The following is a 14,346-nucleotide window of genomic DNA, read 5'->3' as shown; positions in this document are numbered from 1 at the left end:
AACATATACAGAACTCTCAAAACACAAGACAAAGAATCCAATTATTAAAATATGGGCAAAGTGTTTGAATAGACACTTCATCAAAAAAGATATATAGATGGCAAATAAAGACATGAAATGATACTCAACATCATTTATCACCAGGGAAATGCAAATTACAACCATAACGAGATTCTACTACATGCCTATTAGAATGTTTAAAATTAAAAAGTCTGACCAGGGACTTCCCTGGCGGTCCAGTGGCTAGGACTCCGCACTTCCACTGCAGGGGCCACGGGTTCAATCCTGGTCGGAGAACTAAGATCCCGTGTGCTGTGAGGTGCAGCCAAAAAAAAAAAAAAAAAAGACTGACCATGCCAAATTTGATGAGGATAAAGAGCAACTAGAACTCCAATACACTGCTGGTGAGAATATAAAAATGGTACAAGCACTCTGGAAAACAATTTGCCATTTCAGTTTTTTTTTTTTTGACGTGCTGCTGGTCTTGCAGGATCTCAGTTTCCTGACCAGGGATTCAACCAGACCCATGAAGTTAAAGCCCGGAATCCTAACCATTAGGCCACCAGGGAACTCCCATCATTTCTTTAAAAGTTAAATGTAACATCTACTCTATGTCCCAATCTCTCTACTCCCAAGTAATTGTCCAAGAGAAATGAAAGCATATATCCATATAAAGACTTGCACATGAATATTCAGAGCAGCTTTGTTTGTCATAGTCAGAAACTGAAAACAACCCAAATGTCTATGAACAGATGAATGGATACATGTTGTGTTATATCCATACAATGGAATATGATTATGCAATAAAAAGGAATGAACTATTGATATACAACATGAATAAATCTCAAAATTATGCTGAGTGAAAGAAGACAAAAAAATGAGTGCACACTACATGATTTTGTTTACATAAAATTCTAGAAAATGCCAACTAAGCTACCGTGACAGAAAGCAGATCAGTGGTTGCCTAGAGTGGTGGCGTGAGGTGGGGAGGGGCCCAAGGAAACTTTTGGGTGTGATATGTTCATTACCTCAATTATGGTGACTGTTTCATGGTTATATACATATGTCAAACTTATTGTACCTTCTAAATATATACAGTTTGTTGTATGTATTTATACCTCAATAAAACTGTTTTTTAAAAGTCAGGCTTTTCTTTCCCTCTTTCCTTACAAATTAGAGGTAGTAATTACACTAACAAAAGATTTCCCCCATATATTTTAACTTCTTTTTGTATTACTTTCTTCAAATTATTTGTAGGAAAAATTCAAAGCACTTTCTTGGATCATCCATGGACTAAACAGAATACGTTTTATTTTAAAAATTCAAGTTACAGAGTCTCAGCAAAGATAACACAAGATTTTATTCAACTAAAAATGTAAACATAAATGATTAAATAACCATATTATCACTAATATGAAATAAAATTTGCCATGAAGTCTATATAGTTATGTGAAGGTACAGGGGTGAGATTTTTCTTAAATCATCATCTTCAAAAAGTTCCTTATTTGACAGTTTTCCTATGATCTTATCTAACACATGTTAGCATTACTATGACAGACTTTTGGACTCTATTCACAGTCAGTCTATCTAATACTTAACTATTTTTCACAGTGACAGTAAAATTATAGACGTTGATTATCATCTGGCAAAAAAAAAAAAAAAATGTTCCAATAAGTAGGTAAACACTTTGTCACCTGTTTACAGTGTCAAGCTTAAGAGTAGTTTTTTTCAGTAAGGTACAGCAGTGACTAATGCTGAATAAAAAGCTCAAATTTTAATTCCTTCCAAGCAATAGTGGTACAGTTTATATTGAAACAGTCCTTTGTTTCAATATAAAATATCCAGCCTGCAAAGTAGTTGTATCTGAAGAGTAACAACTGAAATGAACTCTCAGGCATTTAAAATATTTTAGTTTCACACTTTAAAAATATTTCATAGGCAAAACATACATAGTTCCCTTCACCACTAACATCATCCTCCCCCAGAGAAAGGGAAACCAGCTGCCCCAAAAGCTTCAGGCAACTTCTGAAAACAGGAAGCAAAGAGTAACTGAAACTGCAGGGTAAGCCTGGTGAGCAATCTGCAGCCTGGCTAGCAAGGCCATTTTAATGTCTCTTTCACGTCATGTCAGTAGCTCCCTTAGAAAGAAGTAAGTAGCACTTAAACACAGTATGTAGCACAGGTCCATCAGGCAAAGTGTTTTATACACATGGCAGTTTGAACCAAATATTCATCTTTCAATGGGATTAGTGTGTCACTATAGATAATAGGGTAATGATAACAGTTAAGTAAATATGAACACTCAGTGTTTTACTAAACTTCGCTGGAATTTATCTTGTGTTTGAAATATAAAACTAGTAATTTATATGTTTTATAATCAACCACTGTCATTCTAAGAACAATGAACACTGCTCTGAGACTTGAGTGGAAAGGATAATTTTGAATGGCTTTTTTGAATTTTCTCACCAGCCTGAAATTTATTTTATTTTCATAAATACAACTTTACTTGCATATGACACATATTAAACGAGTTTACTTTATGGGAAAAGAAAATTTAAAGCTATATCGTCCATCTGTATGCCTGGTATCATACTAACATTTTACACATAGCCCCTGATAATCCTAATCCTTGACAGATGAGCAAGTAAAACCAAGAAAATATAGAGGTAAATTAGATGGTTAGATCATTATGTTGCCATCAAGGGTCCCCTCTGTAACAAGACCACAAACCAATTTACTTACAAATACATTCCCTGGAAAACAAGGGAAGTCAGATCCAAATTTAGATTAATTTGTCTAACAATACTGCTGAAAACCTAAATCACAGTATCTGTAGTTAATAGGGTCACCCCTAACTCAAAGAACAGCACTTTGAAATAAAATTTAGCTTTGAAAGTATTCTTGTAACCTTTGTTCCTTCTAATCATAAAATACATGAAAGAAAAAAATCACATAAAATATTTTAAGATGAAGGAATATTAATTTTTCCCAAAAAGTAAGACTCCTAAAAGTGTGTTAGGTATAAATTGTGTTAAATGTTTCATTAACTCCTATCTTTTAATTTATGAGGAACGGTTTTTTGTTCATTTTTCATTTCATTATTTCTATTCAGAATTCTTTATATCATTTGCCCCAAGTTATACTCTACATTTGTGTAAAAGACCAACATTCACAGTTTACACACCAAGTGATACAGATGGCTAACAAATTCCAACTAATAAAATCACACTTACCTATCCACACATATCACTTGCTATCCTCTCACCCCATTTTGTTTTTCTTTTTTGCACATTTACACTTCCACACATAATGTATTTGACAGTTTGGTACTATCAGGTCCTTTTCTCTAAAATGTAAGTTTCATGAGGGTGACACTTGTTTTGTTTGCTGCTGTATCCCCAGTTCCTTGAACTATAGACTTGATATATACAGGCAGAAATAAACTCCTAAACCTCTACACTTGGAGCGCTTTGCTTTCCAGAAGCTAAGTTCTGTGTAAGCCTGAAAATGCAAGAATATTACACAAGTTCTTTTTAATGCTCTAAATGAATCTTCATGAAATCGTACTCTTGGTTCAGAAACGAATAAGATTCTTAGCTTGATTAATGTAGTATTTTGCTAACATTTCGACACCAGGCCTTGGAACAAAAGGCTCCTTGTTCTCTGATAGAAAATAAAGCTGAGAAGAGATCTTGTCAAATAAGAAATGTAGTACCTGTTGCCTGGACAATTTGTTTTTCCTCTTCAAGCAACAACATGCTCCAATCTCTAGTTTGAAACTGTAACTAGAAAATGTAAATTTATTGCATACGTTCCTAAAGTTCCAAAAATATACAAAAAAGACCCGAATTTTAGTTATCCTGAACACTTTACTGCTGCTACTCCTAGAATTCCATTACCTCTGCCATATCACACAGAATGCAATATTTGTTCTACATCCTCATATGAAGGTTGCTTCCAACTGAATGTTTTGAGTAATACCAAACCTTCAACAATAACATGGTTGTTGACAAAAAGGAACAAGAGAGCATGTAAAGAAAACATTTTAAATGACTGGGCTTGAGAATATGTAGTGCAGATCTCCAGTGGATGCCTGAAACTGTGGATAGTACAGAATGCTATATAAACTATATTTTTCCCTATATATACATACATACATATGATAAAGTTTAATTTACAAATTAGGCACATAAGAGGCACATTAACAACAATAACTAATAATAAAACAATTCCAACAATACGCTGTAACAAAAGTTATATGAATGTGGTCTCTCTCTCTCTCTCTCGAAATATCTTACGCTACTGTACTCATCCTTCTTGTGATGATGTGCGATGATAAAATGCCTACGTAATGAGATGCAGTAAGGTGAATGACACAGGCACTGTGATACAGTGTTAGGCTACCATTGACCTTCTGATGATATGTCAGAAGGAGGATCATCAGCTTTGGGTGATCCTGGATTACTGAGCCATGAGGATGACTGTGATTGTGGATCCCAGGCAGGATGGTGCACGATTGCATCACACTACTCAGAACGGCACACAGTCTAAAATTTATGAATTGTTTATTTCTGGAATTTTCCATTTAATATTTTCAGACTATGGTTGACTGCAGGTAACTGAAACTGTGGAAAGTGAAACTGCAGATAAGGGGGGACCACAATATGATTTTTATTTCTTCAAAACATTGCTATAATTAACTAAGCTATAATTAATTAATTATAATTAAACTATAATTTCAAAAGCATAAAGGTAACAGAGCTGAAAAGTTTTTACATTCAGCTAATATATAACACTTTGCACCTTTAGTAATCATTCTTGAATATTCTTTTAAAAGGCAGATAAAAAATTCTGCTATATTTCAAAAAGAACTCATTCTCTTACCAATGAGCTCCTGGCTCATCATTCAATTTTGTTTTACCTGTTATCTTTCCTCTTTCAAAATAATAAAGAGATAAAAATCAGAAAGGCAGAAATAATCACCATGGTATTTCTACTTTTTTGTATATATACACTCATATTTATGGCGTACTTCACTTATTTGGTAAAAATTCAGAGATACGCATAAGTTCAATGCCTTAGTAATGCTAACATAATAATGGCTAACATTTATTGAGTGCTCACTTTTTTTTCATGTATTATTCTAAGCTCTATACTTATTTTATCTAATTAACTTCTCACAACAACCATATGAATTAGGTACTATTATCTTCATTGTACAAAGAAGAAAACAGCATAGAGAAGTTAAATAATTTGACCAGGGTCACAGAATTATCACACAGAAGGGTCACTTGTAGTGAAGAGTGCAGATTCTGGAGCCATTCTGTCCGGGTTCAAAACCTGGCTCCAACACCAACTTAGCTCTATGTTTGAGCAAATTATACAATCACTTCAGTTTCTTCAACTCAAAAATGGTCAGAGTTGGAACAAGGATTTAATGCATTAATAAGCGCAAGGTGCTAAGAACAGTGGCTGACACACAGTGTGTAATAAATTATTATTTATAATACTAGAGCCCACAGTGTTTAATACTTGCGGCCTCTACACAATGTAGGGGCCTCTGCACAATGTAGTACTTTATGTTTGGAGGAATGTTATAATAGGTTTCTACTTTCAGAGTCAAAACTTCAGAGTGTCAATTATGTGGCAAAGGCTATACAATTTCACACATTTTTTCACGTCAATGTAAGTATCCTAAATCTAATCTTAATCTACTATCTGTAGGTTTCTTTTGTTCCCGAAAGCTTAGTTCCACATAGGATTATCTCATCAAACCTACTGCAAAAGTCAATAATCCAAGGTTAAACATATGGCATTTACTGATTTCAGATTTGTGAAAGATGCTGATGTTTCATCTGGGTCTTATTTACAGCATACCGTGCTTAAATTCTTACAAATATATCTTAAAATTTTTACAATTTTCACACAGAATGTTTCAGCTGTTTCAACCTCTACACCTTTAGCATGATCAGATAACTCAAAATTTTCACAATTTAGTGCATAACAAAAGCCATCCAGTCTTTATGAATTTACAGAGTAATTTTATGACAAACACAATGGTAGAAAAAGAATGTGTAACACAAATGCTAATTGAACACCACATTAAAGGTAGACTAAGCACAAAAAATAAACAGCATTTATAAGCCTAAATATAAAAAAAGCAAAACCATGCAACTTTTAGAAGAAAACAGAGACGAAAAGCCCTATGACATCAAGGTAGGGAAGGTTTTCTTGGATAAAAGACAACACAAACCATAAAGGAAAAGATAGACAAATCTGAGTATGTTAAAATTTAAAGCTTCTTCCTGCCAAAAACATTTAGTTTGAATTTAAACATCTAAGGAAATGATCAGACAAATCCAAATTGAAGGACATTGTACAAAACAACTGACCTGGACTCTTCAAATATATCAATACTATGAAAAGAAACAAAAGTCTGGGGACCTGTTGTCGATTAAAAGTAACTAAAGGCGGGCTTCCCTGGTGGCGCAGTGGTTGAGAATCTGCCTGCCAATGCAGGGGACACGGGTTCGAGCCCTGGTCTGGGAAGATCCCACATGCCGCGGAGCAACTAGGCCCGTGAGCCACAATTACTGAGCCTGCACGTCTGGAGCCTGTGCTCCGCAACAAGAGAGGCCGCGATAATGAGAGGCCTGCGCACCACAATGAAGAGTGGCCCCCACTTGCCACAGCTAGAGAAAGCCCTCGAACAGAAACGAAGACCCAACACAGCCATAAATAAATAAATAAATAAACCCAAAAGTTTAAAAAAAAAAGTAACTAAAGGGACATGGCAACTAAATGCAACTCATGATCCTGGATCAGGGGTGGGGTTGGAGATTAAGTATAAAGGTCATTATTGGGACAATTGAGAAATTTTTAATATGCACTGTATATTAGATAATAATGTTGCATTCATATTAAATGTGATAATCATACTGTAGTTTTGTGGGACATCCTTGTTTTTAGGATATTCAAGTATATCTTTTAAGAGATGAAGTGCCATGATGTCTGCAAATTACTTTTAAATGGTTTAGGAAAAAAATGTATATATGAAATAAAAAGTAAATATGACAAAATGTTAACAGTTGGTGAATCCAGGTGAAAGATACAAGTGTATTCATTGAACTATCACTGCACTTTTCTGTAGGACTGAAATTTTTCACATAAAAAGTTGGAATAAAAATGTAAAACTTATGCACAACAAAAAGTAAAGAGCAACCACTGAGAAGATTTTTGCAACATCGTAACTGAGAGAGGATTAGTATAAAGTCGAGATAAAGAGAGCTGCAAACTAATGATGGAAAAGAAAATGGAAAAAAAAAAAAAATGAGCCACCAGAAAAAAGAATGAAGCAATTTATAGAAAAGAAAACCTTACAATAAATGGATGCAAATGGAATAAATCCTTACAATAAATGGAAAAGCAAATTAAAATGAAATTTAATTTGATTTTAAAATTTAAGAGTCTGGCAATATCAATGTTTGTAAGGATATGGTAAAAAAGGAACTCTCACAACCTGCTGATGGGTGTTTTGTGTTTAGTATTTTGGAAAATAATTCAGCTTTATTTAATAAAGGTGAAGATCCTCATACCCTACCACCTAAGAATTCCCTAGGCTTAGAATTCTCTCTCACACATGTAAACAAGATGACATATCCAAGAATGTTTATTACAGCACTGTTACTAACAGCAAAAAAGGCAGAAACCCCTAAATATTCATAAACAAACTGGCTTATTCATATAATGCAATATTATAGAGAAATTAAAATGAATGAACTAAAGATATATCTACCAACATGGATATGTAGCAAAAACAATGTTAAATAACATCACTAATTATTAGGGAAATGCAAATTAAAACCACAAAGAGATATCACCTCTCACCTGACAGGAAGGCTACTATCAAAAAAAACAAGAAATAACAAGTGTTGGTGAGGATGTGGAGAGAAGGGAACCCTCATACACTGTTGGTGGGAACGTAAATTGGTGCAGCCACTATGAAAGACAGTATGGACATTCCTCAAAAAATTAATATGATCCAGCTATCCCACTTCTGGATATTTATCCAAAGAATACGAAAACACTAATCTGAAAATAGATACATGCACCCCTATGTTCATCCCGGCATTATTTACAATAGCCAAGATTGGAAACAACCTAGTGCCCATCAGTGGATGAAAAGATGTGGGGTATATATATATACACATACAATGAAATACTACTCGGCCATAAAAAGATGAAATCTTGCCATTTGCAACTACATTGATGGACCTTAAGGATATCATGCTAAGTGAAATAAGTCAGATGGAGAAAGACAAATACCACATGATTTCACTCATGTGGAATATAAAAAACTAATAAACAAACAATAAATAAATGAACAAACCAAACCAAACAAAAACATAGAACAGAGTAGTAGTGAGCCACAGGGGGAGTGGGAGGGGGAGGGCAAAATGGGTAAAGGGGAGCAACTGTACGGTGATGGACGAACACTACATTTTTGGTGGTGAGCAAAGGGTATACAGAAGTAGAAATAAAACACTGTACTTGTGAAACTTATATAATGTTATAAATCAATGTTACATCAATAAAATAAATTAAAAAAAGAACGAATAGCCCCAACATTGGGACAGACTTGGAAACACAGGCTGGGCAAGAAGTTAAACATTGCCCACCCCCTCAAAAAAAATCTTCATATGAGCTTCTTTCATCAGTGCTTTATCATAAAATCATATCTTCAAAAAAAATAAAAACAATGTTGAATAAAAAACCAAGTTGCAGAATCATGTGCATAATACATTAAACAAGAGTATATGCACTTTCAGGGATATATACATATTAGTAAAAGTATACAAACATAATGGGAATGATAATTACTGAATTCATGACAGGGAAAGAGAGGGGAATAGGATCAGCAAGGATTCATACAGGCCTCAACTGTATCTGTAATTTTATCCCTTTGAAAAATATAGTAAATTGAAAAGAAAGACTACACAATTAGAAAATGGGTAAAAAAAACCACAAAATAAATATGATGGCCTATAATTAAGATGATCATTACATTATTTCCTATATTTTGAAATATTTCATATTTTTGAATAAATTTATATTAAAACATTAAAGAAACCACATTAAACTGAACCAAGGTGCATTAAAAAACATATACTCCACTGGACATTGGAAACAGAAATACTAATACAGCGGTCACTCTGTATCCGTGGGGGTTGGTGCCAGGACACGCCCCCAATCACAGATACCAAAATCCAGGATGCTCAAGCTCCTTACATAAAATGGTGCACTACAGTCGCCTCTCTGTTTTTTTTCCCCTGCTCTGCATCCAGATACGACGGGCCTACTGTACCCAACAAATTTACCAAGATGTATATTCTATATGTATATAAATATAAATGTATATATATTTATATATATATACACACACATATTTTTAGCCATTAAACTTCAGGCACCAGATTTCAGTCTTCTCTTTCCAAGGAGATCCTGACACAGCAGGCTTTTTCATCTCACACTCCTGATAATGCTTCCCAATCAAAAGAAACACACAAAAGATAGGAACAAATAGTTCAACACTCTCCAAGGCAATTTAATCCTTTGGAGTATGCATTCCACCTAAAAGGGGGGCTATTTTGCTGCTCTGCTGGCAATTTTGCTATTTGGTGGGGGGTGGGGTGGGGGTGGGAGTTGCTGCTAAAGTTGTTTTCCACAGAAAGGAAAAGAAAAAACAGCCACTGCAAACCTTGGTAACCAATCATAGAACACAAATTTCAAGTGGTAAGAAGTCATATAAGATTTACTGTGCGGCTTCCCTGGTGGCGCAGTGGTTAAGAATCTGCCTGCCAATGCAGGGAATATGGGTTCGAGCCCTGGTCCAGGAAGATCCCACATGCCGCAGAGCAACTAAGCCCGTGAGCTGCAACTACTGAGTCTGCACTCTAGAGCCTGCGAGCCACAACTACTAAGCCCATGCGCCGCAACTACTGAAGCCCACGCGCCTAGAGCCAGTGCTCCTCAAAAAGAGAAGTCACCACAATGAGAAGCCCGCGAACCGCAACGAAGAGTAGCCCCTGCTCGCCGCAACTAGAGAAAGCCCAGTCGGCGCGCAGCAACAAAGACCCAATGCAGCCAAAAATAAATAAAATAATTTTTAAAAAATGCTTTAAAAAAATTATTTAAAAAAAAGGATTTACTGTGTCAAATAACAAGGACCTTAGCACTGCATAACAATTTGCTATCAATTTCCTTAAAGCAAATAATTTTTCAGGTCCGAACTTAAAAAACGAAACAAACACCAGCTACTCATAAGAGTTGTCTTACTTTATTAATTCTGCCCTATCTTCAAGAAACCCATGTAGCATATCTTGTAAACAGTTTACTAGAATTTCTCTCTCCAGGTTTTTTTTTTATTAATTAATTAATTTATTTATTTATTTTTGGCTGTGTTGGGTCTTCGTTGCTGCGCACTGGCTTTCTCTAGTTGCGGCGAGGTGCGCGGGTTTCTCACTGCGGAGGCTTCTCTTGTTGCGGAGCATGGGCTCTAGGCGTGCGGGCTTCAGTAGTTGCGGCTCGCAGGCTCTAGAGTGCGGGCTCAGTAGTTGTGGTTCACGGGTTCTAGAGTGCAGGCTCAGTAGTTGTGGCACACGGGCTTAGTTGCTCTGCGGCATGTGGGATCTTCCCGGACCAGGGGTCAAACCCGTGTCTCCTGCACTGGCAGGCGGATTCTTAACCACTGCGCCACCGAGGAAGTCCTCCCTCTACAGTTTTATCTCATAGTATTGCTCTACCAAACCCTTTGCTTTAGTGAGAACAATCTATTCAGTAAACCCTCAATATATCCACTTTTGCATCCTCTCCCTACTCTCAAGTGTCACCTTCTCTATGATGTTTTCCCTGATCCCACCAACTTACAGTAATCTCTCCACTTTGAATGAAAAAAAACAGAATAGCTAACATTTACAGAGAATTTAATGTGTGCCTGTATTGCTTCAATGGAATTACCCCAGTCACCCCACACAACTCTGTGAAATTTGTTCTATTTTTCCCTTTTTCATGGTGAGAGAAACTGAGTGAAGCTCTCTACGGTTAAGTTCTCCAAGGGTGCATGGATGGTAAGTGGCAAAGCCAGGTCTCAAACCCAGACTCCAAAACCCAGGTCCTTAAACATATGTGATGCTGCCTCCTGGCTCACGTGCCTTTGCATTGATGGCCTTTACTGCTCACATGTCATTTAACATATGCCTTGTGATATTTAACATTTTGTGTTCCGAGATGTCTAAGCAGCTCAAAATATTACATTCATTCAACAAAAATTTACTGAGAGCCTGTATGCCAGGCATTGTTGACTACTGGGCATAAAAGCATGTTACAGAGCCTCCACAAATGAAAAGTAGATGAATTCTCTAGACACATGGACATCCCAAAAATGTGGGGAACTGCAAAATTTTAAATATGTACACAGCAATTATAACTACATAAAAATTATATGTACATAAGAACTGGAAAAGATATGATATTTATTTATCATAAATAACATGATAAAGTTGGTTGTTGGTTTTTTTTAACTATTGAATTTAAGCTTTTTGGTAAGAGAGGTAAGCAATAAAAAGATGTACTTTTTTTAAAAAAACATGTTTTGTGTGCTTTCTTTCCCCCATTAAACAGTAGAAATAGCCTAAAGACAGATGAATGAACATTCCTCCTAACATTCTACTGTAATTTGGCTTTCTTTAGGAAGATACACCTGGTATCACTAGTAAGGTTTGCAGATACCCTATGTAAATATCTATATAAATCTTCCTACAATTATAAACTTTTGGAAACTTGAGGCTGATTGTAAATTTGCAAACAATGGAATCAAATCTTAGAACGGAATGAACCCTTGCAAACAACTCCTTTGGCCCTCTCATTTTACAGATTAGCTAATCACTGAATTCTAAATATCTAAAATCTGGGGACTTCTCTGGTGGCGCAGTGGTTAAGAATCCGCCTGCCAATGTAGGGGACACGGGTTCGATCCCTGGTCCAGGAAGATCCCACATTCCTTGGAGCAACTAGGCCCACGTGCCACAACTACTGAGCCCCCATGCTGCAACTACTGAAGCCCGCGTGCCTAGAGCCCGTCCTCTGCAACAAGAGAAGCCACCGTAAGGAGAAGCCCGCGCACCGCAACGAAGACCCAACGCCGCCAAACATAAATAAATAAAATAAATAAATTTATTTAAAAATTAATTAATTAAATAAAATCTAAAGTCTGGGTTGATGAGAGTAATGCAGCACCTATACTGAAATGTAGTGGCTTACACTGCAATAGAAATGCATTTCAAAAATAAAGTCTGTGTGCGCTAGCATCAGCCCAGCATGTAAAGTTCTGCTTTTAATTACAAGCTGTGTCTTCTTGAACTTAACCTCTTCAGGCCTGGATGTCTTCATCTGGATAAATTCTAACCAGTGCTGAAAAGTGTAGAGGTAAATATCTAAAAAGACCTCAATAACATTAAGTTTCCACGGTAAATAGCACTGTTTCACATTAGTTACCAGAGTTTGCATCCGCTGCCTTAAGAGGCAAAATGAACAGTATATACGCATTATGAAACAAGTTCAATCAAGAAGAACCTGTCCGCACCCGAACACGCACACGCGCGCACACACACAACCCTATAATGGTGACTAGTCATTGCAGAGCACTGCACTTAACAATGCATCCTCAAAATAACGGCCCAAAGCCGGGAAAACAGTCTGACCTCCAACTCTACCTACTGCCTTTATTTTTATTTTTTTATTTTTTCCTACTGCCTTTAAAAGCTAAGGCCTACCGAAGTAAAAGCCCCCAAACGTCATGCTTACAACTAATGATTTAGGCCTCAGATTTGCATCTCACTCTCGGCTCTCGAGGCCTTCAGGGTACCCCAGGAAAAGGAAAGGAATAGACTGCCACCGGACAGTTGGCCCCTGACTTGGGAGCCATTGGGAAACAACTAGCACTTTTTTTTTGCGGCGGCCTGCAATTCGGTGTGAGCTTTCCAGGAAGTGCTGCAAACGACGAAACTGGCATGTGGGCTTTCAGTTGGCAATTTCTGGTGGTTCTTGCTACAACGCTGTCAACCTTGCATCCTAACACAGCGGCTGGCTAGTTCCTCGGGGTTGACCGGGAACGCGCAAGGGGTGGGGAGGTCCATTAACAGGGCGGAAAGGCAGGCTTCGGGTGCGGACGGGAGGAGGCCAGGCGTCGGCCGTAAAATATACGCAGAACTGAGTAAAGAGGTGTCCGTCCGAGGCGGGATGGGGGCTGCCACCAGCGTGAGGGAAAAGCGGGGCACCGGGCCGGAAAGCAGCGAGGCGAAGGGCCGCGCTCCGAGGGTAAGGCGGCTCCCAGCGAGCCCAAGGCCAGGAAACAATGGCGCAAGCGTGACGTGGGGCCGGGGGCGTCGCCGCGGCGCGGAGCAAGGGGCTGCTCCGAGGCCGGGGCGACCTGGGGCTGGAGACGTGCGGGGTCCGCTGGCTCTCAGGCGGGCGCCCGGACGAGCGGGGCCTGAGGGGCGTAGCGGCCGGGTAGGGTCGAGGCGGGGGCAGGCGGGGGGCCCTGGCCCAGGTCGCGCGCTCTGCCGCGCACTCTCCCTCGCTCCCTTGCCCGCCCGCTCCTTCCCCTCCCGCCCGCGGGTCCCGCCGCACTCACCGGCCCCACCGCACGGCAGCAAACCCAGAGCGCAACTGCCGCAGCCGCCCGGGCGCGCGCCCTCCCAGCCCCCGCCGCCCCGGCACCGCCCCCGGCTCGCGCCCGGCCAGGGACCAGCGCGCTGTTCCGTCCCCCAGCTCCGCCGCAGAACCCGGCCTCCGCGACGCTCCCTGGCCGCGCTGCGGGAGTGGAACCGCGAGGCGGGCCTGCGTCCCGGTCCCTTGCCTGGGTCTGGGGATCTTCAAACAACAGGACATTGCCCGCTGCTGAGCTGTGGGGTGACGCACGTTGACAACCCTTCCATGTCCTTTAGGTCTCCATCCCTGGGCCTTCTGCAGGGCCCTGGACTACCTCACTTATACTCCGACGCTTTCTCTTAGGGGGGTGGGGGCATCCGTTTTCCCAGCCACAGAATCTTCCAGTCGAATCGGACCTCAAAAACCCTCTGGTCCAGACTCCCATACCACGCCTGAATCCCAATGATGACTGAAAGTACCGGCTTTGGAGTTTGTCAGAAAGGGTTGGAACCCCAGTTCCACAACTTGCCAACTGTGTCACTTTGGGCGATACATCTAACTTCATCATACCTAGTTCCCTCATCTTCAATATAGGGGTGGATAACAACAGTACCTACCTCATGGGGTGGTGACAGGATG

The 14,346-nt window shown here is 39.1% G+C and overlaps 1 protein-coding gene across 1 annotated transcript in view; it reads right to left on the bottom strand.

Annotated features, from left to right (window-relative positions):
* The window catches only part of NT5C2 (5'-nucleotidase, cytosolic II), a 106,251-nt gene extending 92,481 nt beyond the window's left edge, over positions 1-13,770 (bottom strand). Inside the window, exon 1 of the mRNA XM_059899830.1 lies at positions 13,691-13,770. The gene's annotated coding sequence lies outside the window, so the exon portion shown is untranslated. The remainder of the gene's footprint in view (positions 1-13,690) is intronic.
* Positions 13,771-14,346: the final 576 nt, after the last annotated feature.

Source organism: Balaenoptera ricei, chromosome 16 (assembly GCF_028023285.1).
Source record: "Balaenoptera ricei isolate mBalRic1 chromosome 16, mBalRic1.hap2, whole genome shotgun sequence".
Taxonomy (NCBI): domain Eukaryota; kingdom Metazoa; phylum Chordata; class Mammalia; order Artiodactyla; family Balaenopteridae; genus Balaenoptera; species Balaenoptera ricei.
This window is presented reverse-complemented; position numbering and strand designations above follow the sequence as displayed.